The 21,822-nt window shown below is 41.5% G+C and overlaps 1 long non-coding RNA gene across 1 annotated transcript in view; it reads left to right on the top strand.

Moving 5' to 3' along the window:
• Positions 1-19,346, top strand: part of LOC115576822 (uncharacterized) — a 31,560-nt gene extending 12,214 nt beyond the window's left edge. Inside the window, exons 2-6 of the long non-coding RNA XR_003982950.1 lie at positions 3,785-3,895; positions 5,644-5,774; positions 6,669-6,837; positions 8,079-8,146; positions 19,220-19,346. This is a non-coding gene — a long non-coding RNA (uncharacterized LOC115576822). The remainder of the gene's footprint in view (positions 1-3,784; positions 3,896-5,643; positions 5,775-6,668; positions 6,838-8,078; positions 8,147-19,219) is intronic.
• Positions 19,347-21,822: the final 2,476 nt, after the last annotated feature.

Raw genomic sequence — 21,822 nt, forward strand, 5'->3', positions numbered from 1 at the left:
TCTCCTGCTGTCTCTCTTCGAAAGGGGCAGGGTCACACACAGACCGGCAGGTCGCAGAGAGGAGCAGAGAGGCTCAGCGGAGCCCAGGAGGAAACATCTCCACATACGGATCTCTTACTGATTTTATGTCTCCTTGTAATAAGCAAACTATCCAGTCTGATCCCAATTTTGTGAAAGACAGAGTATATGATATTAGCATAGACATAATGTCAAGCACTTTCAAGCACTTAAACTAAAATCCAAGCACTTTTCAGACCTTGAAAACACAACATTGAAATTCAAGCACTTTCACGGATTTCAAGCACCCGTACGAACCCTGTGTAATTCACACAGAAAGCCATCACTGCTGCTCCTAAAGAGATGTGACGGTACATGTCATGATGATGACGTCGGTGTGTTTTCAAGGTGTTTCCTTGTGTTCACCCTGTCAATCTAAATCCATGGATAAGTAATAAATCAAATCAAATCAAATCAAATCAATTTTATTTATATAGCACAAAATCAAAATCACATTGCCTCAGTGGGCTTTACAATCTGTACAGTGAACAACATCCTCTGTCCTTAGACCCTTGATTCGAGTGAGGAAAAACTTCACATGTTGATGGAAAAAAAAACCTTTTAACAGGGTAAAAAAAACAATGGAAGAAACCTCGGGAAGAGCCACAGAGGAGGGATCCCTCTTCCAGGATGGACAGACATGCAATAGATGTTGCCTGTACAGAAAAGAGCAACAATTCACAGTTTACAAGTTACATCAACAGAAAATCTGATACAAGTTATGTAAAGTGAGTGGATCCAGGAGACGACCGAGCTGGACGAGGCATCACCAAGTGGTGCCCGAGCCACACGACCTCCTGTCCAGCATGCTGAACTGGAAGAGGGCAGGCCACACAAGATAATTAGTAACTGACAGAGAGAGGCATCAAGATTTACAGAAATATAGATATGAGGAGATAGTGAGGCAGAGGTGAGCAATGATCCAGCAGAGCCCGGGGTGTGACGATTCAGATCAGTTAGTATTTCAAGGCAGCAGGAGCCCGGAAATGGTAGATGGTCCCAGGGGGCCGTGGTCCATCAGAAGGGAGCCTGAAAGAGAGAGGGGAGGAGGAGAAAAAGAAGGAGGAGAGAGAAGAGGAGGAGGGGGAGGAGAAAGCTATAGAGAGCGTAGAGAGTGACACAGCTTGCAGCTTGTGGGAACAGAAAACAAAACAAAGGTTAGAGAATGCAATAATGGCATTTAATTTGGATGAATAGAACGAACCCCCACCCTGTCTCAGCCATATCACTCGATGCGCAGAAAGCTTTCGATAGGGTGGAATGGGCCTTTTTATTTGCAACTCTCTCGAAATTTGGGTTTGGGGATAGTTTTTGCAGATGGATAAGAGTCTTGTACTCGAACCCTAAAGCTGCCGTCTTTACTAACGGAATAATATCTCAGTTTTTTGACATAACCAGGTCAACTAGACAGGGGTGCAGCCTAAGTCCACTATTGTTCACAATTTTCTTAGAACCATTAGCTGCATTGATTAGAGCGGAGTCAAGAATTAAGGGAGTTATTGGAGGCGGCAGGGAACACAAATTATTTCTTTATGCTGACGATATTCTGGTACTGAATCGGGACCCAATCAGTTCAGTGTCAGTTCTACTAGAAATTATTGAAGCATATTCTAAAGTCTCTGGCTATTGTTTTAATTGGCACAAATCAGAAGCCATGCCAATATCTCAAACATGTCCAAGCAGTCAGCTAGCTGCCTTTAATTTCAAGTGGTTACCAAAAGGGATGAAATATTTGGGTATAGAATTAGAGCTAGACATAGGGGAGATTATGACAACCAACATGGAAAAAGTATTAGATAAAATCCAAGTTAATTTAGATAACTGGAGTAAGCTACGTCTGACTTTATGGGGTAAAGTAAATACAATAAAAATGGTTGTAGCTCCACAAATAAACTACTTTACTGGGATGATACCCACATGTATTTCTAAACAACAACTAATAAGATATGACAAAATGATTACAAACAATTTCTCTGGGATGGGAAAAAACCTCGAATTCGTATAGATAAGTTATGTGAGTCTAAGAAGAGAGGGGGTCTGTCACTACCAAACATAAAATATTATAGTGTTGCATTTGAGATGTCCAAGCTTACAAAACATTGGGGCGAAACAGGTTCTGGTCTGGACTGGGTCCTGATTGAGCGGGAACTTACCTCCCCCTTTAGACCCATCGAGGCTCTTGCACAAACAGTCAAGCATGAAAAGAAAAAAATGATCAACCCTATTTTAGAACATTCAAAAACGGTTTGGCAAGAGGTACATAAGAGATGTAAAATTTCTCAGTATACCCAAAAATATGCACCCATATGGCATAACCCCAAAATAAAGATAGATAAACAGACTATTTATTGGGCTCAATGGCTAAGAAAAAATATTAGAATAATAGATGATTTATTTGAAAATGGTAATTTTCTTTCATATACCAGATTTAAGGAAAAATTTCAATTGGAGGGCGGTGGCCATTTTTGGAAATATTTACAAATTAGACACTGTATTAAAGAGGTTGTTCCCGCTGGTCAGGATAAGGGTCCAGTTGAGTGTTATTTACAGCTACCTAAACTGCATCATAAAGCATCAAAATGGTATGAAATGTGTCCTTGGACAAATAGTAGTGGTTGCAGTAATCTCAAGCGGATATGGGAGAAGGATTTGTCCTGTACGCTGGATGAAAAAACGTGGGAGGGGATTCTTTCCAACACTGAAAAATACATAAGAGAAGCCAGAGGCAAATTTATTCAGTATAAAATAATTCATAGATATTATTTTACCCCATCAAGACTTAATAGAATGGGTTTACTTAACAATGATCTATGTTGGAAGTGTGGGGAAAAAAGTGGCACACTTATTCATGCATTATGGGAATGTTCTAAGATCTTCCCCTTGTGGGAGAATGTAATAGACTATATGGGCAAGTGGCTGAATTGCGAACTTCCCAGGTCGCCAAGACTCTGTCTCCTTGGAGACAGAACAATGGTACCACACTTAAACAAACATAATTTTGGAATTTTAAAAACTGGCCTAATGACTTGTGCACGGGTAATTTTGAGGTGTTGGAAGGAGCCTCAGGTTCCCAACCTGAATATGTGGAGAACTCAGATGATGGAAATTGTCGCATGTGAGAAAATGTTGGGGAGATTAAACAGTGAAAATGACATGACAAACGAACAGTGGGAAAGTTTTGGCAAAAATATGTCAAGAGAGAACAGCTAAACCATGTATGGATGTATAGTATTGAGATGTATTGCATTAAGGTCATACGCACGACCTGAATAATGGACTGCCCCTCTCATCCAAATATATGTAATTTATTGAATCACCTACTACCTGCCTATGCCTTGTTTGTTTTGATTTTTGTTTCCGTCACCTCCTTTTTGTTTGTTTTACTTGTTTGTATGTATGGTTGTACATTTCATGTTTATAATTATGGAAAATAATAAAAAACTTTAAATTAAAAAAAAAAGAGAATGCAATAATGATGATCAGAATAAACAGATTGTTTCTCGTTAGCAGCACAGTGTAATCTAATACTATAGGAACTCAATTGAGACTGACACTGACCCACTGAATATCATATGGATGCTGTTATAAGTTACGTTTTCACTCTGAATAACATAATAACATAATTACCATCAGTGAACAGGTCGCTGTCTGACTCGCGAGGATGGAGGCTGTTTTCCGACACTTGGCGAGTAAAAGTTTTTTGCTGATGATAGACGCTGTTTTTCAGGCAGAAATATGACAAGGAGTCGGTAGGACAGACGGGAGGACGGATGCTTCTCAAGGTACAGCTGCGGTAGGACGGACGGGAGGACAGACAGGAGGACGGATGCTTCTCCAGGTACAGCTGCGGTATTTTTTTCCTCGTTGCCAAAGACAGTTACAGTTACTACATTACCTTAGTAATGCACCTACTGCACCTACGTTCCGTAACGTTGCTTTACGGGACATTTCTCTTAAATAAGTTTAGTGAGGGACGTGCGCAGCTAACAGACCATCCGATAGACACGCCCTCCATACGTGCAGCCGGCTCATTTATTCACACTGGTTCGGGTTTGCCAATACTACGCCTCTGATACTATCAGACGAGTATTATATATAGAAGTTATTGAAATGTTACATAAATAAAATGTTTGATTAAAAAAATAAATAAAAAATCAAGGTTTGTATCGAACCGTGCAGTGCCAGTCCTGAGTAATTTGGTGCCCTATGCAAGATCTTAGCCGGTGCCCCCTTGCATCGCAGTCAATTTCGCAATCAATTTTCATACACTCACACAGAAACTGCATGTATGTATTCAAGATTTTATTTCTTTTACGTCAAAAATATCACACCAAATAAAAACTGAAGAAAGAAACAAGTGATGAAAATACAATATAAATAAGGCATTGCGCAAACATATTATCTCTCCGCCTCAGAGTGCCGTCTCTCCCTTATATATTGTCAGCCGCTTTGCAAAACGACCTCCAACTCCTTCCATGTTGTCATGTGGGTATTGTGCTCCTGGCTATCCTCATGAGCCTTCAGCAAGTGGCTTGCATTCTTCCAGTCATTTAGTCCTTCCTTATTAAATCTGTATTCTTTTGGAGAAAACATTTAGCAGCAGAAGCAGTGCAAGCTATCATTCTTGTTTGAGTACATCAGCCAGCTTCTTTTGACTTTTTCAGCATTGCACTAAGACTCTGGTACAAAAGTCATGTTGACACTCTCCCATCTTTGTTTTTGGGAAATGTGTAACAGCTTTTTATTTGAAATGGTCCTCTGTGAACTAACTCTCATCTTATGTAGTCAGTAAGAAGAGATGGCTAGTCAGCATCTATTGGTGCAGCCTTTAGTCCTGATGCTGTGTCACTCTGTTGTGCTGAGTTAGAGGGACAGGAGCACCTGATGCTGTGTCACTGGGGTGGTGGCGAAATATTTTAAAAGTGCAACTGAAAGAGAAGAGAAGTATATGTGACCAGTGGATCTTAGATTTTAATAAAAAAACAACAGATGCTTGATGTGTGCTACACATAAGACTAATATAGACTAATAATGAAAATGTGATGAGATTCATTCAACTTTACTGTCATTGCAATGCAATTCAGTCTAACCAGAGTACAAGTGCAGTGTATACATATATTTTGCCTATGAATGATATGGGAAATCTAAGGTGTGGAGTATTAACAGTATTACGCTTTAACTGCACTTTAACACTGATGTAAACTTTAACAAACAAACTGTGGCACAATAAACCAAAGACTTACAACTACACTATTACAAAGGGGATGGAAAACTAATAGCATTTTAACTGACATAAAAGCAGAAAAGACAACTGTAAAATAACAACTGAACAGGCGTAACGTTAACTTTCCGAATGTCCCTGATGAAGTGGAGTTACAAGTGGAGTTACATTAACACACGTCGACTCAGCTATTTATTGATTATTAAACAATGCTGCTAACGTCCGAAGTAAGCTAGCAAGTTAACACTCTGCACCAACAATGATGTTGTTAACAATGCATTAAACTATTAATTTTGTTCGCGTCATCACATTGACATTAGTGTACCTGTATCTTCTTCACGTTTTTCTTCCTCTTCTTTCCATAGTTTCTTTCTCTGGGCGGTGGATGGTTTGGACCTTGTGGTTCTGCTACAGTATCAGTAAATCTCTCTCTTGGTCTTGGTCCGGTCAGATTCAGGCAGCTTGCCACTCGACCCGCCCCCCACACAGAGGACAGGTACAGTGCAACGAGCCAGGAACCCAGAAAAAAAGGCCTCTCCGTTATTTAATAGTCTTTTTTATGAGGTTATGTTGCTGTGGGCTTATATAATATTTCGAAACAATAGTAGTAATGGCAATGTTAAAAAATATATATATTTTTTTATTTTTTCGTTAGTATCAATTTCTTTTCTCCCCCCGTTTTTGGCGCCCCACGTGGATGACGCCGCCCCTAGCATTTGCCTATACTGCCGATGCCCAGGGCCGGCTCTGGAACCGTGGGTCAAATATCGTGATACAAACCGAATCTTGAGTTTGGTGTATCGTTACAGCCCTAATTTTTATGGTTTCTTGGGGCTAAATTAAACAAAGGAGAGGGAGGGAGTCATGCTATGCGGGGTCAAGGTGAGGTCTGAACAAATGAGTTTTGAGTCTTTTGCAGAAGATGGAGTTTGTTCTACCACTGAGGCTCCAGAGCAGAGAAGAGTCGCAACGTCACTAAGTGAACTTTGTTTGCTCTCAGTGATGGCGGAACCAGCTGACCAGCTGATGTAGTAGAGCGAAGTTCTCATGCTGGGGCGTGTGATCTGACTAGTGTTTAGAGGTAGAAGGGTGCAGTTCTGGGCAACCATTGGGATGGGTTAAATGCAGAGTTCCAATTTCATTATGTTGTACATAAACATAAACATGTTGACCTAAATAGTCATTCTTTTTGGTTTTCTTCTTAAATACAAAAACATCAACAATAATGCATCATTAAAATCAGATTAAGACTTGGTTGCACCAACACATATACATGTTTAATGTTCTAAAGATTCGGCATTAAAGCTTCCCCCTCCACCCCGCATTATGATGAAAAAAACGTACCTTTATCCTGTGAGCGTTTTTCTTCTCTTTTCTTTTTCTGATCCAGATGAATAGAGTCGTTTTGATGCCATGCCGTGCGTGAATGACCAGTACTGGCGGCTCTGCACAACACGCCTCACCGCTCCTCGCTTAGAGAGAGAGACCAGATCAGATCCAGATCGCCTTGGCTTGCTTGGAACCTCAGCAGAGGTGCTACGAATAAAAGAAATTGCCAGGTACTTTTCCACCTTTTCTGTCCGGTCCCTCCTCAGATATTGAGGGTAGACTTGTGCGGCCCCCCTAGTGATGCAGGGGCCCTATGCACCCACATATTCCGCATAGAGCAAAAAATGGCTCTGCAGCTAAATAGTTAATAAGTGTACTGAATTTGTAGTTTGCATTTGGAGTTTTTACATGTTGCTACAATGGCAAAAGCTTTTTCTTGAAAAAACTGTTGGTATCTTTCAAACAATGGAAACTACTTCTGGCATTCAATTGTCAGTTTACTATTAGCACAGAATATGACATAATAATATATGTCTTTGAAAAGGAATCTATTTTATTCTATTTGACTGTTATTGATTATCAGGCTGCTAATATCCTCTGGTTTATTTACTGGCAACACATCCTATAAACGACCGAAGTAGACAAACTATTGATGAATATATTCTACTAAGAAGTATGCCATGTGTTTGTCAATTCCTCTGTGCCATAAAACTCCACTGTTGTCCAAAAACAGATCAAGAAGCCACACTATTACACTGATGTTCCTTCATTATCATCAACACACACTCTGTAGTTTGACTCAGTCCCCTGCAAATATTAATTTGATCAAGTGCTGATTATTGTGCCACTGAAAATAATACCAATAAAGACATTATTTCCTCCCTTTTTGTCTAATATGTAATTTAAAATAAAAACCATACATAGACATTCTTGATTTAAAATGGTTTCCTACTGATTATTATTCTGGCTTCCAGAGATGTATGACAAAAATAATTATTAGTACTGATTAATCATTCAAAAATAATCAATGCATAATGCATATGTACTATAACCAATGGGCTATAGTACAGCTGAGGACTCTTTTTATTTTTTATTTATTTTTTTTACGTTATGCCCTGGTGCACTGACCTGTCATCAACACTAAGGGTCAGCAGTTCATAACTCTGCACTAAATGCAGCATGACACTCCCCTGAGGTTTTGCAAAGCTGGCACGTGTTTTAAATTGTATACTGTGTATAGAGATGCAGACATGAAAGATGCTTTCTCTACCAAGTTGCAAACACTGATTAATGCCTTGAAAAAGACTCTGATCACAGGATAAGCTTAGCGTGATGCACATGCACAGTAATCATAATTTTAATACATGCTACTGCTCTCTTGCAAGTGGGAAGTGTTGTCATTGAGGAAAAATACATTTGTAAAGAAAATACATTTATATCATTCTCCTTCTTCATTCTTTCATTTCTTTAGAGCAGCAGATCCACTGGCAGCAAAACAGCCTCACAGCATGACATCACCAGCACCATGCTTCATAGTAGGTATGGTGTTCCCTGGGTTAAAGGCCTCAGCCTTCTCTCCTCCAAACAAATTGCTGCTCATTGTGGCCAAACAACTCAATCTTCTTAGAGTTGTTCTCCAGGAGGTTTATTATTATTATTATTATTATTATTATTATTATTATTATTATTCAAATATTTTTATTGATTTTCACATTATGTACTCACAGTAGTGTTAACCTTTGGCTACACTATATTGAGGTTAGGGAGTTCATCCTCAAAATAGGATAGAAACGGTTGTCAAACTTTGTGATATCTATGGTTAGTGCTCCAGGCAGTGTATTTAAGTTGTTCAAGTTTGAGATATGACATCACCTCCTCCACCCAACGCCTATGAGAGGGAGGCGTGACCTTCTTCCAACTAAGGAGTATCAGACGTCTATAGCCTTGGCCTGGTGCCTTGTTATTTGTGTCTCCTGGGGGACAACCCCAAATAATGCAGACGATGGGTTAGGACTGATAGCTTTATATGAAAATGTACCAAATATACCTGTCCAAAATAGTCAGTTTTGGGCGTAACCAAAAAGTGTGGATGAGGCTAGCTGGTTCCTGCCTGCATCTGATGCAAATCGGGTCTAAACCCGGGTAGAGTTTGGCTAGCTTACTTGCAGATAAATGTAACCTGTGCAGAACCTTAAACTGCAGCAACCCATGACGAATTCATATTGACAAAGAGTGTACCAATGTAATTGCCACCTGCCAATTTACATCTGATATGGTGGTTCTTAATTCTTAAAACTCCAACATCCTTGGTAATCGGTTAAGTAATATGACGGCAACCCTCTGGATATTATCATATAACCAGACCTCTGTCAACTGGGTCCATGCTCAAACATTCATCTAACCATGGACTCTGAGGAGTTGTTAAAGAGAAGTGTGTTTTAACGTAACTCCGCACCTGTAGGTATCTAAAGAAATCTGACTGAGGGATACTGAAGTCTTTCTTTAGCCGCTCAAAAGAAATGAAGTGCCCGTCCTTAAAAAGGTCCTTCACACATTTAATCCCTCTCCTATGCCACAATTGAAAAGATGGGTCTGTGAGGGATAAGGCAAAATTGATGCTAAATGCTAGAATTGGGGAAGTGACCAGAGCTTGTTTATGCTTAAAATGAATCCTAAACTGCGCCCATATCTTCAGGCAGCCAGAAATTATTGCGTTGTTCATCAAACAACGTTTACTTAGGGTTAATGAAGAACAAATTTAAGAGCGAAGCGAAACAGGATTACTCGAATACTGTTCCATTTGGCACCAGACTGGAGAGTCATCATCTGATACATCAGAGACCCAGAACATCAGTTTGTGGATATTAGCCGCCCAATAATAATACAGAAAAATGGATAGAGACAGCCCGCCATCTCCTTTTTGTCTTTCCAAATATTCTTTCCATATTCGGGGTACTTTTAGATATGAGCTTATTTAAGTCCTTAAAAAAGGATTTAGGGATAAAGACTGGTATTGCTTGGAACAGAAATAAAAATCATTTTTACTGAGTTGATCCTTCCGGCAAGTGACAATAGGAGGGTTGACCACCTCTCCATGTCCTGTTTGGCCTTGTTAAACACCATTTTAAAATTGCTGTCAAATAGATCCCTGTACATGTAAGTGACACAAACACCCAAGTAAGTAAAGCTTTCCTTTCTAACAGAGAAAGGAAAGTCCTGGTATGACATCTGGCGTGCTTTGTCATTTATGGGAAATAAAACACTTTTAGTTAAGTTTAACTTATATCCTGAAATTCGCCCGAACTTGGTGATGAGTTTAAGAGCAATTGGTATACTAGTGCATGGGTCTGAGAGAAAAAGGATAGGGTCCTTCGCGTAAAGTGATAATTTATGCGAATGTCCTGCCCTTCGCACTCCTACCAGGTCTTGGTAGATCAGTGGTCTTCCTTAACATTATCGCCAAGGGTTCGATGACAATATCAAATAACTGGAGGCTCAGGGGACATCCTTGTCTTGTCCCCCAGGAGAGAGGGAAATAGTCTGATGTTATCTTGTTCGTTCTTACTGAGGCTTGAGGCGCTGTATAAAGAATTTTAATCCATGAACAGAAAGTAGGAGAACAGAAAGCCAAACCTTTGGCCAAGCCAAACAGAAAGCCAAACCTCTCTAGCGCGGTGAAAGGGTAGTTATATTCAATCCTGTCGAATGCTTTTTGTGCATCAAAGGACAGTATTAGCTCTGGCTCAACATTGTTAGGTTGGTATATAATGTTGAATACTCGACGAAAATTGCTTGATAGTTGTCTGCCTACAATAAAACCCATCTGGATGAATCAGTTGAGGCATAATTTTCTCAAGCGTACCAGCCAACACCTTGGTTAGAATTTTATAGTCACAACATAATAAACTGACTGGACGGTAGGACTCACATATATCCCTAGAGTGATCCAAAGTGACCAGGGATCTAATATTTCCTCACACCTGTTGGGCCAAGTGTTAAAACTCCTGGGAATTAGACACAACCAGTCTTCAGCTTGTCACGCTCAGAGTCAAGGCGCTCTGGAGCGCTTTCATCAAACACTTAAATCACTTTTGCGTGCGTACTGTACTGAGCTTGATGGGGACTGGGAAGATGGGCTCCCTTGGTTACTTCTAGCTGCACGGGAGGAAGTGCAAGAAAGCACAGGGTTTAGCCCAAATGATTTGGTGTTTGGTCATACTGTACGGGGTCAAATGTCTGTGTTTAAGGATGGATGGAAGGGGTCAGATCCACCCACTAACTTAATTGACTATGTCAATAGGTTTAGGCATAGGCTATATACCGCTGGGGAGCTGGCAAAGCAAATGTTGGCTACATCCCAGGCTAAAATGAAGGAGAGGTATGATCGCAGAGCTGAGCTGCGTGAGTTTAGTGAGGGCGATCGAGTTTTGGCTCTGTGTCCATTGGTGAGTTCACCCTTCCAGGCCAAGTTTATGGGTCCTTATACAGTGGTTAAACGTGTTTCAGACCTAAACTATTTAATTTCAACTCCTGGTCGGAGGAAGTCAGCTAAACTGTTTCATGTGAATCGGCTTAAGCCTTACTGTGCTCACTCTCCCAGTGCATCCGGTGCTGACCAGCAGGGGTCAGTGGCAGTGAGTCCTGCCTTGGTAGTTGGTACAGTGGGAGTGGTTTCAGGTGAATGTCTGGATAGTGTTCTTGGGCCTGATGAGGGGGTGTTGTCGGGCCGGTTGAAAAATCCAGAGACCTTGAAGAGTCTTAAAGGGTTGGTTGGCTATTTGCCAGAAGCACAAGCTATGGTATTTGACCCTGGTTTGTTTGGTGACGTGCCGTCCTGCACCGATTGGGTGGCACCTGTTGTGGTCTACACAGACCACAATCCACTAACCTTTTTTACATTCTTTGCGGTGCCCCCATCAGAGGCTGATTAGGTGGTCGCTGTTCCCGCAGTCTTGTAATCTGGACATCTGACACATTAAAGGCCGTGGTTGCAGATGCACTGTCTCGGGCTCCAGTGATGGAGTAGGAACCTGTTCACCTCCTGTTCTCCCTTCCCCTCTGTATCAATTGAAATTGGCCCTTATAGGTAGGGATGTTGTTGTTTTGGGGAATGGATGTTGGAACTGGCAGATTGTAAGTATACTGTAATTATTGTAGTATTTGATTATGTAGTTCTCACTTTGGTATCATGTTTTATGTATTATGTTGTGACGGAGATCCTGTGAGGACCCCCGTCTGATGGGGGGGGGGGGGCTGACGACCCTACCTGCTCTCTCTCCCTCTTCTGACATCAGCAGGGTCGTCAGCAGCATTGGCACCACCTGGACTGTGAGAGTCTGGGTGCTTGTAACTCTCTCCTGGAGCTCAGTAGCAGGCTTGCTCTCCTCCCAGAGACACTTTGTTTGGCATTTGGTTTTGTTTGGTTTGGCATTTGGGTTTCTGTACATCCTTCTTACAACATTACACACACACTTCTCCACTCATGAATTCACCTACACCACTGATTCCACTTACTACACACGCCATGATTAGTTTAGGTTAATTTTTAAAGTTACTTTTTCTTCAATAAATAATTAGTTAATTGTCTCATGTGTGTATCTCCTTGCTTTGTCATGGCCGTGCGGCCCGATTTGTGACATTGTGCAACTTGTTACTAAACTTTTTTAAGTTGTGCCACCATATAAATTATTACAGTGCAGTCTGATGGCACTAGGTAGGAATGATTTCCTGTGCCGTTCTTAAAGGCAGCGGGGTTGAATGAGTCTGCTTCTGAAGCTGCTCTTAAGCTTGTCTAGAGTTATGTGGAGGGGGTGAGAGACATTGCCCATGATCACCAGCAGTTTTGCCTGCATCCTGTCCCCCACCACCTCCTCCAGGGTGACAAGCTTAGAGCCAACAACAGACCCTGCCTTTTTAATAAGTTTCTTTAGTCTGTTTGCGTCCTTCGTCTTGATGCCCGCACCCCAGGACACCGCAGCAAAGAAGATGGTGCTCGCAACAACATTTGGAGCATCCGGTTGCAGACATTAAAGGACCTGAGCCTTCTCAGGAAGTAAGCCAGCTCAGGCCCTTCTTGTAGACTGCCTCCGTGTTTGTAGTCCACTCCAGTTTATTGTCCCTCACCACATCCAGGTATTTGTAAGAGTCCACAATGGCAATGTCTGACCCACATATGCAAACTGGAGAGGGCAGGGGCTTGATCCACCACCATCTCTTTTGTCTTCGCCACATTCAGCTGCAGGTGGTTCTCCCCACACCATTTAACAAAATTGCCGACCAGGTCCCGGTACTCATCCTCCCTCCCACCCTCTACACGCCCCACAATGGCCGTGTCATCAGAGAATTTCTGCAGATGACACGACTGGTTGCTATGGTGATGGTGGCGCGCATGGATGCAGCGGCCCCTCCAGGGATCAATGACAGTGAAAGTTTGGGATGTCCTACCTACCCCAGACTTTCAGCATTCAAAACTTACAGCAGAGAGACCTTATTAAGAATCAGGGTAATGCAGGATGCAAAAACTTTGACGAATGGTTCTGATCTGGACACTTTACGGCGGCACGGGATCTTATCGGAGCCAGCCAACCGCCGGAGGAGAAAGCGGAAGCGGTGCGAACGTAAACAAAAGAGAGGAAAGAGAGCCGGGATCCATGCTAGGCTAAAGGCTAACCCCTCCAGACCGGCAGTACCATCGCTCCTACTCTCCAACGTCCGCTCACTAGACAACAAGTTGGATGAGCTACGTCTACTGAAAGAAACCCACCGTGAGTGGAAAGACTGCTGTGTGTTTGCCAATACGGAAACATGGCTCCAGGACAATATCCCAGATGGGGACATACAGCTGGAGGGGATGACGGCTTTCCGAGCGGACAGAGATGCAGAGATGTCCTGACTGACATCTTCATCATCTCCCTCAGTCAGGCCATTGTCCCCAGATGCTTCAAAACATCCACTATAATACCAGTAGCAAAGAAATCAGTTGTATCCTGTCTGAACGACTACTGCCCCCTCACACTGACACAAATTGTGATGAAGTGTTTTGAGCGGTTTGTCAAACCACACATCACAGCCAGCCTTCCTGCATCACATGACCAATATCAGTTTGCTTATTGTACTAACCGCTCCACAGAGGATGCAATATCCCACCACTTTGTACTCAGTCATCACTCATCTTAATCAGAAAGACACCTACGCCAGAATCCTGTACATTGATTTCAGCTCAGAATTCAATACCATCATCCCCCAGAAACTAATGACTCCTCTTACTCGGCCTGAACACCGCCACATGCCTCTGGATCCAGGACTTTCTGACAGAGAGACCTCAGTCTGTCCGTGTCGGAAATAACACTTCCAGCTCCATCACGCTGAGCACAGGATCTCCTCAAGGCTGTGTACTAAGACCTTTGTTTACTGCTAACACATGACTGTGCATCCAGACACGACTGTGCATCCAGATCATCAAGTTCGCTGAATTAGTCCCACAGTGGCGGGACTAATTCATAGAAATGAGGAATCAATGTACGGGGAAGAAGTTAAACACCTAGAGGGTTGGTGCAGAGAAAATAATTTGGTGCTCAATGTGGACAAAACAAAGGAGATGATCATAGACTTCCAGAGGTCACAGCCAGAGCATCAGTGGCCGCACAGTGGAGAGAGTGGAGAACATTAAGTTCCTCGGAATGCAGATCTCGCAGGACCTAAGCTGGAATAAAAACACCTCAGAGATCACAAAACGGGCCCAGCAGAGACTGTATTTCCTGAGGAACCTGAAACGAGCCTCTCTCCCCACCAGCATCCTCAGGACTTTCTACAGTGGTGTGGTGGAGAGTGTTCTGACGTATTGTATCACGACATGGTACTCCAGCTGCAGTAGTAATAGTTAGGGAGCTGAGAGGGTTATCGGAGTTTCCCTCCCCTCTGTCCATGAACTCTTCCAAAGCCGCTGCAGGAGCAGAGCACTGAACATCATCAGGGATGCCTCCCACCCTCTCCACACATTCTTTGAACTGCTCCCATCAGGAAAACAGTTCCTGAGTCATAAAGGCGAACTAACAGACTTATCAACGGCTTCCTTCCACAAGCTGTTAGATTGATGAACTGCTGATCTGGAGCATGTGCACTGATGCACTTCACAAGCCCTTAGTCATAGTTTTAGTTTTAAATGATTATATTTATATATTGTGTGTTATTTATTGTCTTCTGTTATTGATCCTGGAGAAACATAATCTCATTTTTGTTGTGCTGACTGAAAGCAGACAACATTCGCGGAAACAACGGCGTGCTATTCAGAATCAGAAGAGGCAGAACACCCCTGGCTACACATTCAGTCTTTTACCTTACAGACCATAAAAACAGAACAGCTATGTCATGCGCTGTCATATGTGTCTGCCTAAACATGTCGACATTTCAGCCTACAAGAACTCCATTTCGAACTTCAGAAAACACGCAAGTTGTTTATGTGTTTTGGCTGTGGATAGGCTAACGTTAGCCCTGTTATAACATCATAAATAACTGTCCAATGTACATTGCTTTGGAGTAATTTATTATTACACTGCAGCCTCACAGACAGACACACACACACACACACACACACACACACACACACACACACAGTCAGTGAACAGCAAAGCACAGTCACCATGATGGAGAGAAAGTAAAGTGAATTTCAGTGAATAAAACAATTTATAATAAACTTTTTTTTTTTTTTTCTGTTAGGCACTGAGCATGTTTTTTCAAATATCTAAGACATAGAGTACTTTGTTAAAGTAGAATTCATGACAGACCTTTTGTAGTGGATTGCATTATACTGTACAGGTATCCTAATTAAGTGGCCAGTGAGTGTAAATTAATCCATGTAATGTTATTGTCATGTAGGTTTATATTGTGTCAGTGACAAACAATAGGCTTGCAAGAGTTACAAGCACCAATGGCCGTTAATACCAAAAACAGCAGCTTGGAAGCCTATACAGTAGAAAGGTGCGCACCTTCTTTTGAAAACAATTAATCTTGCCACAGGCTTTGACTACATAAAAAATCTCCTTGACACTGATTTGGACAAGGCAGGAAAATCAGAAACAGGAGAGCTGGAAAGGTCCCTTGCATGTCCGTCCAATGGAGGTATGGATGTCTTACATACCTTTCCTCAAATCAAGAAACTGTCACTCAAAGTCAACATAAGTCCTCCAGCATCTGTAGCCTGTGAGAGACTCTTTAGTCATGCAGGACTCCTGTTCACTGCTAAAAGATCACAGCTTCACTGCATAACCTTGAGAGCCAACTACTGTTGAAGCTTAAAAGTCACTTCACTGAGTGATTCTTTGGGACTGAACACAAATTTTCAGCAAAACACACACACATGCACAAAGATTATGGACAGAGAGACCTCTGTATGCACAGGCCGCCTTGTTTGTGTTCCTCTATATAATCTCTGCCTGCTGAGCCTATTGTGCTGTTTCACAAAGAATTGGCACATTGCTATTGTATGTTTTTGTCTATTTGATTACATTCATGCTCTGATTATTGAAACAATAAATCAGAAGTTACTCGGTGCTTGAGTAGTTTTTTCACTAAATACTTTCTTACTCACATTCGGTTGAGTGCTAGGTTATATGGTCTGTTTTTGGCTGACATCTGGCATTGTGATGGCTTGGTTGTGGCCCACTTTTGGCAAACAGAAGTGGAGCGCCCAAGTGCCATCATTCCATGCGGTATGTGGGCCGGATGAACATGTCAGGTGTGGGCCAGATATGGGCCAGAAGAATTTTGCTATCTGGGCGGTGTCCTCGGCTGTGAACCGCTCCTGGCGTGCGCCTGGCAAATTCGCCATTATAATAGCAATCCGCCATGTAACAAGCGTGCCTGCTTTGAAAGGGAATGTGAGATGACGCTCTGATTGGCTTATTGCACGTTACGCCCAAACCACACCTATGACTAATGTAGCTACTTCAGACCAACCCATTTAAGATTTGCGTCGTGCGCAAGAGTCATTTATCCCGCCGGCATAATAGCAACAGCGCCTGAGATCTGCCCACAAAGCTACTTGCATTTTGCGTTTGATACTTGCGTTTCAGATTGTTAAGATAGAGCCCTAAGACAGTTACTTTTTGTATTATGATTTTTTTGAAATTGTATGTTTAAATATGCAAATGAGGCATTATTCTTTTAAATATGCGCTAATTTGCATACATTTCAAGAACATAAATCTAAACACTGGATAAAGCCGGGTTCAAAATTCTTGTTTCATTTTGTTGACATATTATAGCCAAAGGTTTTTACAGAGGGAATTTTGGATATCTCTTTTTATTACAATATTTTTTACTGTGATTTGACTGCTAATTTGGTCCTTCTCCTGAGTTTTTTTTTTTTTTTCATTTGGTTCTTAATGGTTGCTGTGTCATGGGTGATCCACCCCTGGTTGACTGCCCCTGGTTTTTGTTTTTCTTCACACACACACACACACACACACACACACACACACACACACACACACACACACACACACACATACATGCACACATTCTTGTTGTCTGTCATTGTTTAATAAAAAATACTTTATTTGAAAACCTTCATTTGTATCAGCCATCCTTACACTGATGTCTCAATAACTGTAACCAGAGTTACAAGTGTTTTGTTATAATAGTTAATTGCTTAAGTTACTTGGGTTGAGTTACAGCTCACCTTACTCTTACTCTGTGCACTAACCCAGAGCCATAGAGAAAAATTTCTTAATAGCTCTGCACTTACCTATAGACCCAAGCATACAAGCGTAAATTAGTTTTTATTCTGTAATAGTTTTGATAATATGTGTATGGCTTAATCTTAAATATTCTAGTAATATTCTTAGTCTTAACATGATCATGTTTCACGGTGTGGTCCTGTGGTGGCCACTTGCATCAGAAGAAGTGAGCTAGCTGCTAGGTGAATGCTGAACGGACCAGGGCAGACCTCTGCTACCACGAAGGCAAGCTAATGGCTGAATCGGAAATTTATAAGCTAAATCACGGGAATCAATAATACAGGCCAGTTTCGCTAAAATGAAAATCATGAGACGTCTATCATAAGATGAATGATATGGAAAAAAAAAGTTAAACATGAACACTAAGCTTTTCCCTCCCAAAATGTAAAACATATCTAAGTAATACACAGCTTTTCGTTGTCACCCTTCCTCTCAAAATGTAAAACTGACATTAACAAAAATGTAATAATGCCATAACAGCTGAAAAAGTCCTTGGGTGTGTTTTTTTTAAATATATATTTACTATTCAATAACGCAATCGCTTCTGTCTTTGCCATAGAAGAACATGACAGCCAGGCTGTGTTTTGGAACTATTGGGGCTTACATGAACCACATGACTGACCCGGCGGCGACATCATAGAGTGTCACAACTCTTTCTCTCTATGGCATTGACCATAGCTACGTGCACACCAGAGCCAATTACTACAGAGCTCATCCCCAAGACACACCATAAGAAACAAGCAATTTATACCTGCAGCGGCGTGAGCTGGACTGGGATTTTGCCGGCGGTTCGGTCCTGTTCTGTGCATCTAAACTGACTGTTGTGGATTAATAAGACTGAACGAGTCTGGTCTGAGGAGATCCGGATACGCGAGGACAACAAGCTGGAATCGGAATCTGTGAATGTTCGTGTGTAGCTAGCTGCTAGCCCACGCCCATGCCCCACCTCCTGAGTTGACGGACACGCCGGCGCGTCAAAAACCGGATTTACGATAAATGATGTCCGCCACGCTTTTTCGCAAACATTGCCATGTGTGCTGAATGTGGAGCAGGCAATTCAGCTGGAAGGAGCTGAGGCATTGCCTGCATTTAAATGTAAATAGTAACATAAAAACTTATATAAACGTATACACAAATTTAGCAAACAACAATTTATATTTGAATTATAAGTAATAAAAATGCTTCGTTAAACATATTTGTGGTTTTCACAGTAACTTTTTCCTACTCTGATGTTTTTTTGTGATTTTAGGTCCATTGTTTTAAGACAGTGTGTCAAAATGATACAATAACTGTTCAGTCACACGTGAGGTTGTGCTGAAAATAATGACACCAAATAAGGCAAGGTAAATAGTTTTTAAGGTGAAATAAAATGGTAAAATCAAAAGTAGTCAAAAATGGCTAATTATATCCCTGACATCCCACCTTCAAACACAGCCTCATTTGGCCATCCATGAAAACGCTACTTAACCTCCCACTTTTCGATAGGAATACATACTTCCAATGCAATGCACTAGTTAAAGTACATTTAAAGTAAACTATACTATATATGACCATTAGTTATGCCCACAGAACATAGGTTATGACCATATCATTAGTAAGGCACAAGTAGTCCACTTTGTAATACACTGCGAAATATACACAAAAATATTCCTTCAATATCTCGTCAGTGCTCGTCAGTCATTTATCTTCGTTTAATAACTCTGTGCGACAACTTTGAAATTGGGTGCATGCTTTAAAGGGACACTGTACTGTATATTGCAGTGTTTAATATAAAAACAGATTATGAATTTCTGCATTAGTGTAAGAAAACTCAATTATATAGTATGAATATTTGCTTCGGGTTTGCTTTTTGAACCTGAGGGGTTTTGTCTTTGCAGGAGCAATTCTGAAAGATTTTGGAGCTACGAACCAGCAAGCAGCACAGCCGACTTCAGCACCACCTGACCAGGACATTTAAGTCTAAAAATGCTTTACAATCAAAAATAAACATTTTTGAGGAACACGCATCAGTTTCATTTATTGACATATCCCCATTGTTTACCTTGTATGACTTAGACTTAGATTTAGACAACTTTATTAATCCTTTTGGGAGGTTCCCTCAGGGAAATCGAAGCTCCATGTCACACATAGCACTGTTACACACATATAGAGGATCAAGAGGAGGATTGTTGAGCTGCACAAGCAAAGGCCTCTCGCAACGCACCATCACTGCCGAGGGTTGGATGCAGTAAGACAGCCATTTTCTCCTTCCACGCCACAAACTTGCCCGTTTGGACTTGAGGACATTGAAAGGTGGAAGAAAGTTTTATTCTCTGAGGAGAACAAATTTGACCTGGACGGTCCTGATGGTACCCCGATGATACTGGCATGACAAGGAAGTCCCATTTGAGATGTTTTCTACACAACACAGTGGAGGAGGCTACATCATGATCTGCGGTGCTTGTTCCTTAAATGGAACAATGGAGCTTCAGGTTTGGCAGGGGCTTCAAACAGTGGCTGGCTATGTGGAGATGTTGCAGCAGGCATCCCTCTTGACTGAGGGCACTCGTCTGTGCGATGATGGCTTGGTCTTTCCTGTTGAAACAACTTTTCAACAGGACAACACTGCAGTTCACAACACCCAATCCCATTGAGAACATTTGGGGATGGATGGCAAGGCAAGTTTACAAAAACAGATGTTCCACACCATTGATTCCCTTTGTGAAGCTGTCTTCACCATATGGAGCAACATTCCCACCAGCCTCCTGGAAACACTGGCATGAAGCATGCGTAAACTAATTTTTGAAGTGATCAACAAGAACATTCTGGCTACTCACTACTGAGTCCAATTTTGACACTTTTTGTTACGTTTTTGAGTTTTTTTGGACTTGTGGTCAGAATTTTAGTGCAGATTTTGACTTTTTAAGGCTATGGTCTTAAACTTTTGAAGAGCTGATGAACAGCCTAATTGAGTTTAAATGTAGTTTTCAATAAATTGTATACTCTCTTTTTTTGTCACTTGCTTGTCAACTTGTCAACTGTACTTTTTTATTGACATGTTATGAGTTATCTTCAAGCTTATGTCACTGAGCACTGAGCTTGACTGTGAAAGGTGTGTTGAACAGGAATATACCTGAGTTCAACACAATATGCTGTGTCCAGCGTCTGATTGCACACTAGGACACAAAGCAGTTTAGTCGGTGCTTGCAGACCATCCTGGCTACATTTGTAAACTGAACAACCAACCATTTCCCATGTTTTAGTATACATTAAATATAATACATGCGTAATATGCCATCATTTGTTGTTAGTAGTCAGCATGTCTGATGATTTTCGGTCTACACACTAGAGAGGGAGGCAATTTTGCATGGCAAGCGATAGATAATCAAAAACAAGTTGTTTTTTTTCAACATTTTAATGAGCAGTGACTATTCTGTCTCTTTGATGGGTTCGTCAACTTCGCTGAACACCCTTTACAGAGACCTTTATTTAAACCAAGAGTCAAGTTCTTGAAGAGTGAGATGGTAGGGATGATTTCCATTCTGCTAAGCAGCCTGTTCAGTGGCCAATGCTTGTAAGTCAGAAAGTGTAGTGACCCCTGTTGTGTCTAGTCCAGTAGTATGAAGAGCAAGAATGGCCAAAGTTGGAGGGGGGGGGGGGGGGGGGGTTCATACACTGGACCTATCTTCTGACGACCTGGGTCCAATTAGTTTTTGTGCCTAATCCTACCAAAACAATTTGAAGAAATTAATAACAGTCCAAAAGTCAGAATATGTCATAATATGTACACTGTTTGTTAGCAAGCTTGATTCTGAAAGTCTAATCAGACATTGCTTAATTAACCAGGGAACCCCCTCCATGAAAGTATAACAGACCTGGATATGGTTGTGCTACTCTGCCTTGCTTGCAGTTTTCCCTGTGGCCTAGCTTCCACAACACATCTCTCTTTTATCCGTAGAGCACCATTATAATAGAGAAATCTCTAAACACCTCCAACTGCAATCATGGTCAGTTATGACTCATTTTATTAGGAATCTTTGATCCATGGAGGTTTTATATTTGTACAAATATTTAGGTGGTGGTGCGGAGGGGGACAACAGGAGAAACTACTGCCAAGTGAGCAATTCTAACTGGATTGAATGGGCGCCATCTCGGGGTTCACAATCTAGTTCTATTTAAAATCTGTAAGCCCTTCATGTGCAAAACTGTCGCTGGAGGGGTAGGTAATCTCATAGTATGACAGAGAAGGAGCAGTTCTTCTCAAAGTCTGTTGTATCACAGTTAAGTAGAGTGAGATGAAGATGCAACATCTGTAACCATATTAAGTTTAGACAACAAAGATGGTGACACATTTTCAACAATATTGTGAGACTTTATATTGACTTATCTCTTTTTGACAACTGCCTTTTGGTACAATACGTTGTAGGGATGACCTGGTTTGGATATTTTTTTGCAGCATCAGCAAAGTTATGCGGTTCACTACAATGACTTCACGCTGGAC

Source organism: Sparus aurata, chromosome 24 (assembly GCF_900880675.1).
Source record: "Sparus aurata chromosome 24, fSpaAur1.1, whole genome shotgun sequence".
In the NCBI taxonomy this organism is placed as follows: domain Eukaryota; kingdom Metazoa; phylum Chordata; class Actinopteri; order Spariformes; family Sparidae; genus Sparus; species Sparus aurata.